Source organism: Struthio camelus, chromosome 4, assembly GCF_040807025.1.
Source record: "Struthio camelus isolate bStrCam1 chromosome 4, bStrCam1.hap1, whole genome shotgun sequence".
In the NCBI taxonomy this organism is placed as follows: domain Eukaryota; kingdom Metazoa; phylum Chordata; class Aves; order Struthioniformes; family Struthionidae; genus Struthio; species Struthio camelus.
The window spans coordinates 26732252-26751228 of NC_090945.1; the positions used below are offsets into that span (position 1 = coordinate 26732252).

General features: G+C 37.6%; 1 long non-coding RNA gene across 1 annotated transcript in view; it reads right to left on the reverse strand.

Annotated features, from left to right (window-relative positions):
• LOC104153453 (uncharacterized) overlaps nucleotides 1-18977 on the reverse strand; it is a 229424-nt gene that overhangs the window by 183991 nt on the left and 26456 nt on the right. Inside the window, exon 4 of the long non-coding RNA XR_011140901.1 lies at nucleotides 17443-17532. This is a non-coding gene — a long non-coding RNA (uncharacterized lncRNA). The remainder of the gene's footprint in view (nucleotides 1-17442; nucleotides 17533-18977) is intronic.

The following is an 18977-nucleotide window of genomic DNA, read 5'->3' on the forward strand; positions in this document are numbered from 1 at the left end:
GTTTCACACATCTCCGGGCACACTTCTTCTGAAGTTTGAGTTTTAGGGGAAGGAGCATTTTATGCAAATAACAAACCAGTCTGCTACAAATACTCATTAACAAGTCATAACAACAATTTCCCCACAGAAACTCAGCCAAGTAGTGCCTGGAATAGATAAATTTGCTATGTATTGCACTCTACAAGGCAAGTCACCAAGACCACAGGAAACCGGAGTCTAATATATGCTAATGACTGATATCCAGTCTAAACTGACAGAAAGCTTGAGAGCTTTTAGAGGCTTAAGCCTCTAAATCCTGGTTCAAATTAAGGCACCATGACTTTTAGATGATTTCTTCCTAGACTAGTTTTGAATTAAAGCAACTACATCGTTGCAACTATACTTCTGTAGCTACAGGGTTACAATTAGTTGGTCGGTTCATTCATCCTGTTTCATTGTGCAATGTGGGAAAATACTAAAAATGGAAGAGAAAATAGGTTGTTTTCAAAGTCTCACCCTGAAGAATACGGATTACCCCTAGTTTCACTGAATCAAAGGTCAAATCCCAATCAAGAATACCTTTCAACATTCACAATTTTAATCGTAAGGTTATAGCTTCACTTGCGTTTAAGCTACCACTATTGCCAAAAAGGTGGTCCCTACCTCTAGGCACTAAGTATTGTATTTGGTCACTCCCTCCCTTCTACTGGCTGGGGTGTTTCTGCAGGCATCTTCTGAGTAAGAGGGACTAGCAAACAGATCAGATCAAAAGGAATTTATTTTTTAGCAGAACTTTTTTTTCCCCCCAAATTAAAGTCAAGATGAATCAAAGTTTATTCCTATTACTGAGCAAGTGATGGAACAGGGGCAAGAACAAAAGCCATGGGGTAGGAGATGCAGCGTTCAGTCAGTTTAAGTAGCATCACTGTCAGCATCGATGTCAAACCATAATCCCTAAATAAGTCAACATCCATAGGTCCTAGCACTTAGCCTGGGATACCGTTCTTAATATTTTCCTAACTGCATGCTGTACTTCCACTAAATCCCAAGGATTGTCTTCCTCCAGATTTTTCCCCAGGTAAACAGCAACATCTTTAAGCAACCTCTTAAACCTAAGTCTGGTGTTTGCTGTTGTCACTCAATTAAGTCTACTTTTTTCTGCCCAATTAAATTATTATAAACTGCCCATTTGCTTAATTCTTGTATCTTTTGTAAACACAGCTTCCTACTTCAGTGGTTACTTTCTTCATTTTCAGCCTGGCAGGCTGCTATACAATAATCAACAAAAAAAGATTCCAAGGAAGAAAAGAATACCAACAAATCACTTGCTGCATGAAGCTGTCCTTGCACTGCGAATATCATTCTGTGACTCAGTCTATGCTTTTTTTTTCTTGAAAATCCACATGCTTTTTAGAAACCAAAAGCTGGGCCATTTTTAAAACTCGTTACTTTTCTGCTGGTGAGTCCTGTTGTTTGCTAGTCTTAAAACAAATCCCTGCATATGTAAAGCACTGGCTGGTTCATTATCAGTCAGCTATCAATATTAACACTTGGTTTCAAGCCTCTACTGGGATTATACAGCTCAGAGTATAGCGAGAAGAAGAGTTACGAGGTTTAAAGCACAGCCAGGACTACACAAGATCAGCAACTACAGCCCGTGAGCTGGCAGTGGAGAAATGCACAATGCAGGGTGGGAAGTGGGACTGGAAAGGAGCTTGCTCATGGATGCATGGTCTCTCAGAAGTGTCATCAACACTGCAGTGGGAGGTGGCAGGGACAGAGGAGCTGAGCACTGTTAAAACAGGTCAGGCAAAAGTTCTTTAAGCTTTTACTCATCAACACAAGATAAAGTTTGCATTGATAAGCACTGAGGCTTAACACAAGGCACTGTAAATGTGGCAATCCACTCCTGCTGCCATGAGCCACAGACTGGATGAATTGCTGTTCCCTTGTAGCACCAAACATGGCTGATACTGCGGCCTCCTACGTAGATCAGCACTGCACTCTTACAGTAGTGGCAGACAGACTGAAAACTAAAATAACTCTTAAAGAGATACACATAGCATCTTCATGTGCCATTGGACTTCAAAATCCACCCTATTTACTTTTCCTTAAAAAGCTGTTTGAAAGCTGCTGACACTTCTGGCTTCCTTTGAACAAACACATTCAATACATTGGAGCACTGACTTGGGCCTGTACCCTCATCTTGGGTTTTTAATTTCTTCATGTAACTTCAATAACTGCTATACATATTCTTTTTTTTTTTTTTTTTTTTTTTTTTTTTTTTAAAGATTTAGCCTGTACTGTTGCACAGCACATTCTGCCTGGATTTTTCTTATCTGCCTCGCAGCTTAGTTCCTGGATTAGTGTCCCTAGAGAAACCCAATGTTTCCTTACCTCCTATAACATGACAGAAGTTATTACACTGCATAGTTATGCATGCTCAAGCAGCCAATATTGGTATTCTGAACGAATAAAGATATGGTAACAGACAGCTGTTCAGCAGCTCGTCTGGAGAAAGATTGTCAGAAAGAAACAAGAAAAATTCCTGCAGTTGTCTCCTGCCTAATGTACAGGCAAAAACGTTAAAAGCAGCCCCCGGTAATAAAAGTTTTCCTTTAAGGTCATTTCACTGAGAAGATATATTCTCATAGATTAAAAGAGCAGCAAGTTTTCTTGCTCCCACTCCAGAACTCCCAGGCTGCTAACAATCTGAAAAAGGGAACAAATATATAAGCCTCACAAGTTTTTCCAATACATGCCATCTTCCAAATACAGCAACAAAAAGGCTATTTAAACAGCATACTTTAGCATTTAAATGATGAAGAAATTAGAACCTTCACTAGGCTGGTACACTTGACATATTTAAAACAAGATCCTTAAGATAACTTCTGTTAATTTGTATCAGACCCTAGCATCTTCAGCACAAGAGATCTGCTTTTCCATCAGGCTGAGTGCTTACTGTTCTAAGTGAAGAAAGCAGAAAATATGGGTGCAAAACAGCAGTGAAATCAGACTCCAAGGTACAAGGGGGACATGGCTCATTTCCCAAACAAGGAATTATCAGTAACACCTGACACTGTATAACAAGGCCTGCCTCAAAACTCACTGTACAGAACTGCTAGAAGATCCTTACAAACTCTACATATGCGGAAACCTCACTAAAGGTTACCTTACCGAAAAACCAAAAAACAAAAAGCAAACAAAAAACTGCACACCTCTTCCTTTGAGCTTACAGGAACAAGCTGTAAATTTAAAGCTATTGGCAGCAAATCTGTCAAAATTTTATAGAGAATAACTGAACATAAAAAAAGAATCAAGAATACAAACATACCTTGAATGAGACTCCCCATAATAGTTTATATGATTAGAACAGTTGCTGTCTACATGTTGCAATACTAAAAAAACCTCCTTTGAGGGATCATTTTAATATGCTGTCCATTTTTCCTCTTTTCATCAGTAGGATCACAGAAAGGTTAAAGACAGGGAGGGGAAAAAAAAATCTAGTTTATTGTCCCTGTCTCTACATCAGCATATTTACTAGTCCCTCATCATCATATTTGGAACCCGGAAATGTGGCAAGCAGACAGAAAATAACTCGCATGCTATATTTTTTTTTTAAGCAGAACAATTTAAATAATCATAAACTGACATTTTTTCCAGAGACTGCCAGGTTATTTGGGCTCAAGCCTATTAGAGCAGTATAAAGATGAGGCTACCTTGGAAAGTGTCCTCTCCTGTGTTCTATCAGGACAATTGCTCATATGTTATAGCTCTTTGGAAGAGCAATATTGAATGAGTAAAAAAGTAATCCAAATTTACAATCTATATAACATAATTCAGAGAAATTGAAACAATTTATTGGGACTCTTGTGGAACACACTGTAAGTGCTTAACCATGGATGCCTTCCGTATTAAGAAGTAGTCAGATTTTCTTAAACCAAGGTTAAGAGTGTTTTCTCTAATAACTTCCTGCTTCCTCAGGGCTATTGGTAAATATGATCTGCTTGAGGATGGGACACATGGTCTGTGTTTGTGAGGGGGGTGGAACTCAAGCCACCTGATGCAGTTCAAGAATGCTCAAGCAATATACTTAATATTTATCAGACATTTATTTTGTAATTGGAGTAACAATTATTATAATAGACCCCAAAAGAAAACAATGTTCTTTTTGTGGGGAGTAAAAGCACAGACTAAAACATTCTCCTTGGGTTTTGTTTGAAAATAATCGATCTTGAGTATTTGCATAAAAGCTGTACTGCAGTATACAAAAATCATTGCCAAGACTTTCCAAGCTGTAAATGCCAAAGAAAACCTGTGAAAACAGCGGTTTACTGCTGCTACTAAAAGCGTTTCCACAAACGTTGTAAGAATACTGCTATATACAGTTGTTTTAATTATAAAGATCTGTACACATAATGTAGTTATCTTAGAAATTCTCCCAATTGGTATGCAAGTCCAAACTGTTTATTTCTTCCATTTCAGCAAATATTAACCCACCGTACATCATGCTACGTGTGATCTGGGATAGCTGATGGACAGAGTTTGGCAACATTTGCAGGGCTCCAGCAGCACTCTCCTTAGTATTTTCTCTACTAATCATTTTCTTAGTTTTCCCTTTCGCTTAAGCTAGATCAATTGATCTAGTAGGTATAACAACATACCCATATAATGCCAGCTTGCCTTGATGCTGCAAGTGGTTTAGCATAGCTTCTTTCTGCAGAGTTTTAAATCAGTTTAACATCTTAGGTGATGCTAACAATTTCCCCATTATGGTCAACACTCGAGTGCTCCACAGTTCAAAACTTGCAAGCATTGGGCTCAAACAGAAACCAGAGAGATGTCACCTGACACAAGAATAGGTTATATAATATCACTTAAATTGAAACCCTATTTCGGTTAGCTTTAATTTCATTTTCTACACATTTAAGCAACTTTTAAATCCACCTCTTTCGTCTGTGCTTTAATAACTAATATTATAAAATGACTAATTTATCAATTTATTCAAAACTGACAAAAAGCTATACTCAAAGCGTTCTAGTGAATTATCCTTCAATAATTACTTTCAGCAATACTGGTTGGAACAAGCTCATTCTGTTGATCAATAAAAAATTGGCAACAACAAAAACAAGGCAGTGTCATAGGAAGAGTTTCACCTTTCAAAACCATAGGTCATTATCTCTTGGTACACCACGCAAGCAGGGTACACATCAAACCACTGCCAAAACAGAAATTAAGTTTTATCTTGCAGTTTCTCCTCTTCAGCTGCTGTAGCAAATGATGGAGTTCTCTGTTAACTAGTCTCCAGTGCTGAGGGTGGATCCTTAATAAGTGTTAATTGGCAACACTCCCTCACTTTATCTGTCTGTATTAATATAAAGAACAGAATTCTGCAGTAAAAAGATCCAGCATTTGTTTAAATTGAAAAGAAACAGATGATTAAACGACAGTTTTGGATGTGCTGTCAAATATCTCTGTAGATATTAGCAGACAGTAATTTACAGCTAGCATACACACATTTACACACTAGTCCTGAATTACAGACTTGAAATGCATCCATTTTACTCCAGAGACTTTTCCCACATTTAAGGTATCTGGCATTATATAGAAGGCAAACGCATCATAACCTTCATCAAAAGCAGTTTGCAAACTCATTATGCAAATGTATAGCAAAACCTGTTTTCAGAGTTTCAGAAAGATAATTATTCAACACATATTTAAGTAAAACAGCTAAACATGCTTCACTAAAAAAGTGGAATAGTCCTACGCTTGTCTTTGTGAAAGTTAGAAACTGCTGAGGAAGAAGGGCAGAAACACACACCAACTGAAAACTAAAAAGAAATATGTTTGAAGTACTGAAAATACTGAGATAAGGATTGGCTTGAAAGCAAACAGGAAGACAAACACAAACAATACAGTTTCAGTTCCTAAGGAGCTTGATAAATTCTGAATCATTTACTGTCCCAGAAAATAAAACATTCAGATGAGAAGTCACATAGCAGAGACTGAAATATCATGCACACAAAAACCCCCAACTGACAGTACATAAACTATTACTTCTCTTCATACTTGTGTTTGTCTGCCTATTTGCAGAGATTTTATCTCATAAGATGGAACTTTTGACATACGCGGAATAAAAATAAAGCAGGCACAGCAAATTTAAGAGGAATAGTATTTGAGAGGAATACTATTTAATGGGTATTCTGATCAAAATGACTGACTTTCACAAACTTGTTGTATCACTTCTTATTCTAAAGAATTGATTTTTATCTTGCTTCAGATTGATTTTTAAGTGAATTCCATGAGAGCAAGTAAAAACCGCTGAGTTAAACCACAGGTTTTTTAAGTGTCACTAATGTTAATATTATAATTAGTCCTACAACATTCAAAATAAAGCACTAGCACAACACTATCAGAAACAGAAGAACATAAGAATTCATATTAGAAGGTATTTTAGAAGATTTTAAGGATTCCACACAAAAAAAAAATCTCCAGAGACAATTCTCAAGCAGGCTAAATCCTAAATTAAGTGCCTAGACCTAGTTCTACTTCCATATTCTACTCATGCAACTCATGTGTACTAAGTTTCATAATATATTTTCTGGTAACTTCACTCAGTGTCTCTACTTCCTCACTAAGCTGTCCCTGCCATCAGTTTTTTTTTTTTGCAGATAAATGCTTTCCCCAAAAAGTAAGCCTGGTTGCTGACACAGTCAATAAAAGGATCTTTCTCTTTTGGTTTTATTAGACTAGAAAAGCTGATTTCAGAATCCAAAGGTCCTGGCTCATGACTTAGCTACAGAAATTATACCTTGCTATACTCATCTAAACACTAGAACACCTGAACAAGGTACCATGATAAAAAAAATGTGGTGTGTCAGATGATCCATCTGTCTTCTCCTACAACAAAAAAGGCTACAGCAGTCTGTCAGTGATCCCTACAACGCATTTTAAATGTGAAGGTAAAATGTGTTCCACCATACAAGAACTTCCAGTGGTTTTCTGAAAAGCCAGCCTAGTGAATTCTTTCTTCCTCCTCATAGCTCCAGGAAAGACATAAGTAACCATGAAGCCCTTATGAATTAAATACAAAACCTTCTCTCATTTCTTACTTGAATTATCAGTCATTACTTTTCCCTCAATTTGTTATTGATCGCCCCCCCCTGCCCCACCAAGAGAAAACTGAGTTTTGCAATCCTCACTGCCATTAACATGGCCTTGATGCCAGGAATGACATTTTCTCTTACTGAGGGACACAAGATTCTTGCTGTTAAGCAGCTGCTGTTAGGTCCCCTATTTTCCTTTGTTCTTCCCTAACATCAGAAGAAGCAGGAACAACTCCGAAAGATGAAGACGGAACTTGCATCCTACACTACTGCAGCAAATTCAAGCTGAAAGTCATGGGTACTGGAGCTGATGCAGTTGCATGCTACATGACCATTTTAACTTCGTTCAGGCACGTGTTTTTGAAGCAAATCTTTTGATTACTCCATTCCTACTAACCACACTATTTCACACCTCAAAATGGTCTTAGTTTTATCTTCTAGATAAAACTAAACCCAAAGATGTGCTCCAATCACTAACGGACACGCTTTCAACAGGACTAGAATACAGCTAGTCCAAAGTAGCTCTACACTCCTGGAAACAGACAAAGCGAATGTCAGGTTCTCAGCACCAACACTGTGTGCACCCACAGATCTGCTTCTCTTGTATTACACTGTTTGCTAGTATAGATATAAGCAGTGCCTGCTGAATGGCAGTTTATTTCCTAAAAATAGTGACAGGCTATTATCTTACATTTCTTCGGCCTCCACAACATTACATATCACCTGACCTTTGCATAACTTACCCAACTGAAAATCACTCAATAGCATTTAGCTTATAAATTGCAGATAAATCCGGCACTTTTAGGCAGAATTGTGGTATAATACTCCTGTGAAAGGAATACTGAATAGTCATTTTAATCTTACAATTCTGTAATGTTGCATCCAAATACAGTAATTCACATGCATGGATATCTTACTACTGTTTTCTATGGCCTTGTTTAAGGTGTTCATGGAATTCAGAATGGATGGTGACAAATGAAGCACAGGTAGGACTACAAAGACATTTGAAACCTGGCAGTCAGCTTTATGGTGGAAAGTAATACAGGGTTTGTATTTCTACAGACAAGTAAGGCTGTGCAGAAGCTGCAATACAACAGGTTATCTGACACAGAAAAAGAAAAAGAAGCTTGTAGAGTAGCTACAGACACAGTGCTTTAAAATATTTCCCAGATTAGAAAAATAATGCCAAGGATTGAGGAAAACAGGCCGTGAAGCCTTGAAGAACTGTTGATATTAGAAAAAGAGGACTATGAAGAGTGTTTTTTGTTTTTTTCTTTAAAGTGCATAGCAAACAATGAGCTTCTTGGTCCAGTATCTAAGTGCTAAGTATTAGCTTTTGGAAACCTGTGATGAATCCTATCCCCCAAAGTGTAATCCTACTAACATGAAATGTTTTATTATTATGCACTGATCTACCTTTAACTTCTAATATTAAAATGCCAAAACAATTCATTTATCAAAATGACGTGGAAGATGACTGTAAGTAGAGCATATTTCACTGTAATCTTATCTTGTTTGGCCTTTTTTTAAAAAGGTACAGTATACCTTTTAAAAGGTACACAATAGAAGGTATCAGTGTTAGTAAAACCAAATAGTGAAAACAAATATTCTTTCAAAAAAACTATTGCCTTGTTATCCAAACATTTCATTTCATACCACAAGACTGACTTGATTAATAAAAACAAAACCCCTTCTCAATATATGCTAGTGCTTAGGATCCCCAGTCATTGCACAAAACTTGATTGCATTAAGGCACTTCAGCAATAAATCACTGAGAAACTGAAGAAAAGGACAGGTAAAGCCAGCATAACAAAGATTCTGAAGTTCTTTTTAAATCTCTAAATTCTTACTATTAATACTAGCCAAAGATGGCAGGACAGAGGATTTCTACTCATAACGACTGCTGAAGGAAGAGAAAGGCAACCCCGAGATTCGCTCATGAAGCTTTCAGCCAAGGTCCTCTGTTAACGGGGACGTGGGGGACTGCGGGATGTAATGGGAGGAAAGATCCAAACATTACACATCATGAGGCACAGATAGAACCTATCTATCATGGCTGGAGCCATCACTAGAAGGAATGTAGTTTCTTCAGGAGCATTGGCTCAGGACTTGTCACAGTATCAGAACACTGTTACTAGAATAACCTCAGAAAGAAAATGGGAGGAGCTCTCCAGAGTTTTTTCCTGCATGGAGAAGGGCTGGGGAGGCAACTGCTTTTCTATGGTAGCGTCACACAAATTTCTCTTCCAGGAGGTTGGATGGAAAGATTCACAAACAAAATATCCTATTCTAGCCTATGTTTAGAGGAATTCATGGTTAAAAGAAATTTTTTCCTCTCAGCTTAGCTAATGGAAACCCATCATTTTCAATCCAAAAGACCATCTTCTGACAACCTTTTTACAAACGTGTGTAGTTCCACCTCCTCCTGATAAAAGTAGGCAAAGGGTAGAGCAAAGGGGAGAATCCAGAGGTCATGCTGACTGCCTGATTCATAACCCACCTACCAGGAGAATTCAGGAGTGAAGTATCTACTTATTGCCTCCCACCCAAAGTAAACACACTTGGGGAAGGAATGTGCAATGCAAGGCACTTTGAATTGAGAAACGAGAAGGAAACTCACATCCCTTCTCCATTTATTTTATGGCTATAAAAGCTAGCTTTGCCTTTCACACATCCATACTTTTGTTTCCCTACTCAGTGTCACTCCTACAATAAGATCATCCATTGACTGTGGCAGAAGCTAAGCTCACATCTTGTTTGTTGTCAGCTTTGTATCTCATTCAGAGCACAACAAAAAATAACGTCTGAAAAGAGCTGCCCTCAGGATTACAGAAGATGAGCAATTAGTTGCAAAAAGAATTGTAATGAGGTCTCTAAGGAAGAATTCTTATGAGGATTTATGTTTAACAAGCAGGGGAAATAGTCAAACCACTAGAACTTTGAGGTTTATTTTCCCTTTGAAGCCATTCAAACAAAATAATTCTGCCTCTGACTGGAAGAGGCAAAACCTGCTATACAGTCAAGGTTTTGCATAAAGTTTCAGATTCATTTGTGAGTTAGAAAATAAACTCACTCACACAATTCTGAATAGCTATTCCCCATCAGAAACTGTTCCACTGGAACAGACAGCTATTAATAAAGGCACTCTCTTCAAAACTGCAAAACTATAAATTTGTTCATCCCACTGTTAAGCAGCAGGTGATGTGCAGGTATTTTGAGTCCGAGTCTGTCATAAAACACTTTCTATTGGGGCTTCCCCTCCCTCCTCTTCTAGAAATATCACCTCACAGAGCAAAGAGGACACTGAGGGAGCACAATAGCAAGAGGACCATCTCCCTCCCCTTCTGTCCTACGGCCTCCTTTTTCTCCCTTGCTCCAGGACAGCATTCATTAGAATAAAACGCAAAAATAGAACTACAAGGCCAACATTATTATTCTCTTTCATTAACCCAGGCCTTCATGCAGGAAGCTACCCGACAACGTGCTTGCTGCTCTCAGTATCTCTACAAGGAGTGGAGCACTCTCAACTCTGATTTCAGTGGAAATTGAAGATGAAACAGAAGTATTAAAATAAGTGTTTCTTTGGAATTTCATAACTGTCACAGTTGCAGACACGTATGAGCTTTGAAATTGCCTCAGTGTTCATTCATCTACAGTGGAAAACTGAACTGGTGACAGCCAAATCTCAGACCTGCCATAGCACTCACAGGACACTGAAGTTTAGGAGAACCACAAGTTCAGTCTAAGTAATTAGGGTAGGTTTAAGGTAGATATCTCCTGTATCTTCTGGGAAACATGTAGCACCACACTGGTATTCTTACATAGGTATTAACAAACCAGAGATTATGAGGACTGGCATTCGGCTTCTGCTCTCATCCAATCAACTGCCTTTAATGGCAATGTAATAAAACAGAGTAGCCTAGGTGAACATCCGATCTCCTTTGGGTCTGCACTCCACTTACATTTCTAAACAGTGAAAGTGTTTGACAGAAGCCCGTCCTATTCATCAGTGTACAATACCTGAGAGGCAGCACATTGTCAGCTTTCCACAACCTAAAAATTGCTTTGTTCCAAGAACTGTTTTCCTTCCCCGCCAAAGCAGTCCCTGGCGGGAAGTCCATCTGTCTCTGTTCTGTTGGAAATACGTCCACCTTCAGGGCCAGATGATCTGCTCTCATACCTTCCAATGGAGCATCCACTGTTACAAAATTACTTCAGTCTCATCAAAACAGATCACATTCAATTAACACATCTTAACAATCACACTTTTACAAAGACATCTTTACATGATCCTCAGATATAAAAAAAACAAGCTCTGTGCACCCACTTTTATAGGATTCTGCGAGTGTGCAATCTGGCCACAAAGCAGATGCATCTGTCAAGTTTACAAGATATCTGGAACATAATAAATAATAAATGTAGTGTAACTCCTTACTCAGAGCACACTAAAACTCCTGCAAACCTCTACTTAGTTGTAATAAAGCCAACATAACAATCTGCCCTTTCTCTTCTACATAAAATCAATTTTAATCAAAAGAAATCCATTGCTGGACTGTGTACCAATAATTATCTCATGGCCCCAAAGTAGCACTCTTTGTATGAGTCCTAATAAGAAACTGCCTTATAGCTTCCTCTCCATTCTCAAATGCACTGTGTTTAAGAACATCCACCTCAAACATTTGTGATAACATTCTTATCAGCCAAGCTAGCAGCACCAAACCATTGCTGCTGACCAGCAGCCATCTGGTCGTTTGCTTCTAGAATAATTGCTTTGAATTGCTTTCTCTTTATGAAACTGTCTTTTCCTGTTTTCAAAGGTTAAATTTCGTATCAGCCAGGCTTCAGATTATTTTCTAAAGACTATATTAAGCATTTTCTTCTTCCCTTTCTCGTAGGCATGATAACCTCAGTAATGAGGCTCATACTTCAAGTATTTAACTAAAATTGTATATTCTTTGAAACTGAAGAGTTACTATTCTTTATACTGTTTTAAGGTTTCATGGAACACACTTGATGCATGGGTTATCGTCTTTGTCAGCATTTTTTGTACACAGATTCTCTCAGTAACTTTTGGTTTTGTCCATTTCAAGATAAAGCAAAGACTGAATCTACCCATTCCAAAGTGAGTCAAGATTGGCAAGGACTGTCTTTAAGAATCAGAGTTGATCAAATATCTTCAAATATTTAAGTGTGCATGCAGATACAAGAGATTATTTAATGCTACATATCCCTACATATTTAATGCTAGTACTGGATCAAAGAAGAAAATTCTTCATGTAGCGACAGTTTGACTATTTAGACAAAAATTTAAATCTGTAAGAGTGCGAACTCAACTAATCTAATGCAAAAACATCCATTAATCCTGCTACTTATATCCATTCATATTACTAGATTATACAGGATGTTCTAATCTGCCATTGAAAATGTAGTATCCCTTCTCAGATCACATAATTTGCTCTCACAAATGAAATTAAACACAGGAAACATCAGTCTCCAAGTTGCAAAGAGATAAAAGGTTTTGGGTTTCAAAGCTAAAGTTTTCTGTTCTTTGTTTTAATCATTAAAAGCTTGAGGTAGTCCCCAAATAATGTTCATTCTATGCAGATGTGCTACTTGTTGCCGGTCACCCTCTACTCAACAAATTCCTCTGGGAATTCTGTCTTGTCTTATCGCTATCTTATACTCAAGGTGACCGACTCCTGTGTGGCGATACGCTACCAAAATAAATTTTCATTCCATCAGCTATCCAAATGGATGGTCAGGGCAGGCCTCTGATGAGAGAGGCACTAATAAAGCTGTCAATTTTAGTCTGCAGTTGCTACTGTTAATGTCTAGCAAGTGTACATATTCTATCTAGAGAACTCTTAAAAACTTAGTAGTTAAGAGGTGCAAAACTCCCCTGACAAAAAGCTAAAAGCTTTCTATGTGCAGAGCACAACAGCAAAAACAATGCAAAATTTAACAAATTGTTAGGTTCTAAACTAGACTGGATTATTAAGCACAGAAGAGTAATAATAAATTTATATTTCTCCATTTTTGAATCCAGAATAGGCTCAGTGAGTCTAATTATATGAAGTAGCATTACCAGGTGTAGCTGCACTTGCAACGACCAGTACATTTTCTGATGTGTTCCAATTTGGTTGTACAAGACTTGCCTTTGTACTGGTCATCATTTACACCATGAATAATTTTACAGAGTGAAGTCAGATTATAACTGATCTTTATATGAAAGCATTCTGCAAGTGTTCTGCTTCTTGCTTCTAGATCTGCCTTTTGTAAAACAAATTTTGCAATACTTGTATCTTATAAATGTCTCCATTAAACTAGAATGCCTGAAAATCAAAACGGGGTCTGCTGACCACCAGTTCTGGACTGCTTTATGGTTTGTGCCATGTATGAATCAGTTCTTTAAGGCATCTATTTTAGCTCTTTGAAAATTTCCATTTTATGCCAGCTTCCTTAAAATGCATCCTCAATAACATTTTATTTTCATCTGCTATTTCAAGAGCCAAACCACTCCACATTATACAGTGGTCTCATAGTAGGTTCATCTAGAGCTTTCACTTCTTGCAAACCTTTGGGGGTTGCTCAATGAAGCAGCAGGTATTAGACCATGTTGGATATTACAGTTTTCAATCCTCCATTTCAACTGGTTAAACTGCCACCTTTTTCTTATCACTGCTACTTGTCAGCACTTGTGCATTTTTGTAGTCCTTCCAGACAGACAGTCAAGTCTTCTACCAAGCTATCAAGAAGGTCAGTTTTCCCAAATAAGCTTTTTAACCCTTTTTTCTAGCTTAAGGCAGCTGTAAGTGCTGCAGCTTTAGCTTATTAATTCTCTATTCTACTGTGTTACTGAACAAAAAAAGCTGTTATTGCTGTTTACATCTTTGCTCTTCATATAGCATTAGGAATAGGGGCAAGCTATGCTGAGGAATGGATTCCAAGGAACTGAGTTTATTAACGACATTTAATATACAAGATATAGCTACATAATACTGCCCCTTGTGCAGTTGTGACAGCTTCCTCAATGGAAGACAGAGCCCTCTAAACGTCTGTAGCTGTTAAAAGGGATCTAATTTCAAGTCACTATGAGTTTATACTAAACCCACAAGTAAACTCTCCTCCAGGCACTAGAGGTGTTCTGTGCCTTAACGCCAATCAAACTGCTATGGTACCTACCATTCTGTTTAGCTATTTACACACTAATATCTGAGTAACACATTTGTCCACAGCAGGTTTGGGTTGACTTCTTTTCTTGGTCAGTTTCACTATACAGCTGATATTTACAGTTCACACTACATTTTTTGAGTACAGCTTTTAAAGCAGACATGGTGTGGACTTTAGGCTGGTGATATATTGGACATCTACGTGTGTAATTGATAAACCTGAGGGTTTAAAGTGCAAGTATAACTTTGTCCTTTACGTATAGCTTGGATTACATTCTGGTATTATTCACAGCACTTTGAGAAAAAGTAGTTCTATTGATTTAAATAATTTGGTTTTACACTGAATTGCACAGGAAGATAGTCTAATTATAATCTAGTCCCTTCTCTGCTGGCCAGAAAAACTAATAAAAAAAAGCATAACTAAGGGCAACCGTGGCCATCTATGAGCTTCATGTTCAATTGCCTACATAGGAAGGGGCCTCACATTTTAGTAGTCAGCAGTAATGACACAACACTCAGTTTACAAGCAGTAGCACTGTGCTGCTAGGTAGCATGATATAATATGACTCCAGTTAGAGAGAAGTACTGTTATAGCCATCTTACAAAGCTGATAAGCAATATGGGAAAGATGGATCACTGACAGAATCACAGGTAGGGCTAAGATTTCTGATTTCCTGCTCTATTTCCCAGGACAGGCCTTTCTGATGACTGCAGTTCAGTAGCTTTCAAGCCACGATCACATGGAAGAGGCAGTATTTAAAATAAGTTCATTTTCAACTTTGCATCAGCAAATTCAAGATACTTTAATATTTCTGTATTTTCAATAGGTACTAAAGTTCTTTTCCTGAAACTGTTTCAAATGTTTTCTGAATATAAGAGATGGCTTGCTTGTGTCACGTTTTCTGTACAGAACAGAAAATTTGGCATTCAAAAGCCTTCAAATACATGAACCTGCAGTTTTATGAACATACAGAGAGAAAGAATAGAAATGTTGTAGATTTTATATACTTTTAAGATTCAACTGCAGGCTCTACTCTGCCTACAAAGTAATCCAAAGCTTGTCATTTCTATTCCATTAATTGAATATTATAGATAAAAAAGGATTTTATCTGTAGCAGAAGGGTAGGACATTCACTTCATTGTTCTCCAAAAACTTATGTATTATGTTCTACAGGAACTAGCAGCTTCCAAAACAAACTATCACTTCAGTCTCTTCTCCCTGGAAGCCAGTTCTCTGTAGATACAGTTCCACGTTAGCATGAAAAGAGGTCAGGGAAAACTTTACTTTAAAATCTCATTGCCAAATAAGGACAGAAAAGCACACTGCCTTCTGGCTCATGTCCCCAGGAGAGTTTTTAGATTCACCTTAAGTGTGGTCAGCCAGTAATTGAGTTACTTGAATTCAGTTATTTTAATTATTCTGTATTCTGATTCACTCACTCATTCTGATAAGGTTTGAACTACTTTCTTTGAACACCTATATTTTTCTGAGTAAATTGCCTTTGAAAAATAGTCAGCGCATAGTTGTCTATGAATACATTGTTATACCTCTAGCCCATCATCTAAAATTTTATTATTTAAAATCTTAGCTTTCATCCTTATGATTCATCTGCTGTCAAGCTTGGTTATTACTACTCCAAAACATAATTTCTAGCTCTGAAAAATGAGTGACTAAAGGCTAAATTGTCAAATTAGCGTTCAAAGGCTATTCAAATAAGAATTCCGCAAGCAACGACTATAAAGCTGTTGCTATTACATTATCCAAACTCTGCAGCCTGCTACTTAGTTTCATGAGTTAAGGTTTTTCTAGATGTAACACTCTGCGCTGCTCAACCTTTTCCAGACGGACACTGTATTTGAAAAGTCACCTTTCAAACATACATTCCCAAACTGGGAGTTCTGCTCTACGTACATTGAGTTCCACTCAATAAAATGAAATCACCTTGGCAATAGGGAAGGGAGGTGGACCTAGGAAAAGCAGCAATTCAGAAGGGCTTCTAAAGAGAATGCAGTATATTATTATGCACAAAACCCACTGCTCCCTCCACCTAAGCTACAATAAGTGTTTCATAGCTATTAGTAGATCTAGCACCTTTTGTTCTCCACTGCTATGGAAGATGGTTTCAACTCTACTCCCCTCCCAAAGGGGAACACTAAGTCCAAAATCAGTTTCCAAAGCTCTGAGAACAAATGATGTAGGGAAGCCTCAAACTACCACTGAACTTAAAGAATAGATACAACTTGGACATTTATTTTCTTAATATTTTCAAAGGTCTCCACTCTTCCTTGTACAGAGATTCAAATACTGAGGAAAAGTCTGTGTAGCCCTTGGAAATAAAACACTTCACATACAGTAACTTTTTATTTACAATGTCATTCTAAAACGCTAAGAAGAGAGTAGAGCAGCAGGAGCCAAAGTAGAATTTTCCTACTACAATTTACCTTACATTAACAACAACAACGTTTCTTTTCTATATGGTGTTTCTACCTGCAGCAGACATGTTATGCTGTTGTTGCTGCTTTAATTTAAAATTTGCTCTATAATAAAATCACATCCACCAAAAAAACAATGTAGCAGAACAGATTGCATTAACTGGTGGGAATGAAATTGCTTTGCTGTTTTATAAAATGTGTTTTGATTACAGAAATTCCGCCTAATACTCCAGCTCTTGACTCCCTGAAGAAACCCTAAGGACAGCAGCAGCTTGCTTTTCCCTCTCACACAACTATTACACCAGTTTAACACCAGCTTGTGCAAAGCTGCTCCTAGCTGCAAGGTATGAAAGTGTGGAGGTGTACGCTACTGGTAGAGCTTCCATGGGTTTTGATCTATTTGCAAGATTCCAGAAGTATTTATGTTACCTGCTTATTTATTCCACTATGCTGAGTACCTGTTTCCAGAGCTTCTAAGGAAAGGGGATTGCTGTGGTCCTCTAATCTTGTTTATTGAATAGCAAAACCCATGGAGTTTCACACAGCAGTTACTGCAGAGGGTGAACTATCCTTCCCAATAACATAAGTGATTTTTAAATGTATACTCCATTTATAAGGTAATTTAAAGACTGTAGGTTTAGTCTTTAAAACTATGCATATTAAATGTCAGGCTGTAGAAAAGGAATGTGTTTAGTTAACAAAAATTCTCTTCTCTTACCCTTCAGTATGCTCATATGCAAAGATCTCCAACTCACCTGGAGGAGGAGGCCTGGTAGGTGAAAGGAACCCTGCAGGATGGGTCAGTTTTCAGTTGATTTGACTCAGAAAATCATCACACTGTGGTTCTTGAAATAAAAATCAGAGACATAATTAGGAAATAGAATTAAGCCATTACATGTAATGAAATATTTGGCACTGTGTGCATCTTACTAGCTTATGCACCCATTTGAAACTATTCCTGATATATGCTGATGTAAATCCTCAGAAGTATTTCTTCAGTAATTTCAACCCATTTCACCTGATACCATTCCAGTTACTAGTTTATGCAGTCACACATTTGACACGACCATTATCCTGCATGCCTGTCATTAAGATTTATACAATACCCTGACATACAAGACAACAAGTTCTTATAGAGGCAGTCTTTGTCATGTCCTGGCCATCTCCAAATAAAATCAAGTCATTCCATCTGCTAAAGATGGTTTCAGTACACTCTGACAATAAAGGTTTTAATTATTCTCAGAATGACTTCTGTTGAGTGTTTGGCTACAACATCTCAAAAACAAGTGATAAACAAAAAGTGTTCTATGCTGACTTATGCAATAAGTTATCAGGAATACTAGGAATTGCCTCAATATCTGTACAGAAGAGACAGCAAATCAAGCTCAAGTTTTCAAGTCATCAATTCACTAGTATTTCGGGGAGGGGGGGGAAGTTGTTGGTTTTACTAATAAGTGTATATATTATCCATATGCATTTTAAAGGCTGAATCTTCTGGACAATTTGTGTATGTGAACATTTTTTTGCTTCTTGGACAGCCAGATTCCCTAGCAAATGCTATTTTACCCACATTTTAGGCTTGACGGACAAAAACTACAGAAATATTTGGAAAAAAAAAGATAAGTCTTCCATTGCCAGATTATATTTCACCCCCCAAAAGCTAGAATAAGTTTCTGAATCCCTCAAACTAATATGAACGAGAACAGAGTTCTACTTAAAGCCAAAAGAGAAGAATCAGAGAGCATTTGTAATTAGTTTTATATTGTCAGCTACTAAGTTTGGTTTGAAATTCTGATATGCATTTTCTAATAGAACTTGCTAAGATACAGGCAAGACTGGTTCTGACCCTTGATCAAGCAGTATTTACAGGTGTAAAGCCAATAGGATAAAAGGTTGAAAATAAAAAAAGAACTCTCACCAATTTCTTAGGCAAAACTCCCTGCTGACTTTCATGGGAAGAGACTGCTCAGAAATTATGGCATTACCAGCACATACTATCAAGTACACTCTGCTTGCTCACTTAGCAGCAAAAAAAAAAAGTTACAGACCATAAACCCATCCATAATTAAGCTTTGTAGCGAAAGCTTATATGCAAGGTTGAAGTTGGTGCTGGTTCTGGTCTATAGCTAAGCCACTGTCACTTCCATCAGCCTAAGATCTGCTCCAGTACCACCTGATTAAAATGCCAAAATAAACAACGGTGCATAGTCACCTGTTGGGGGAGGGGGATTTGACATGACTCGACCTATCCTATTTTACCAACGCATTGCCATTGGTAATTACCAATAAG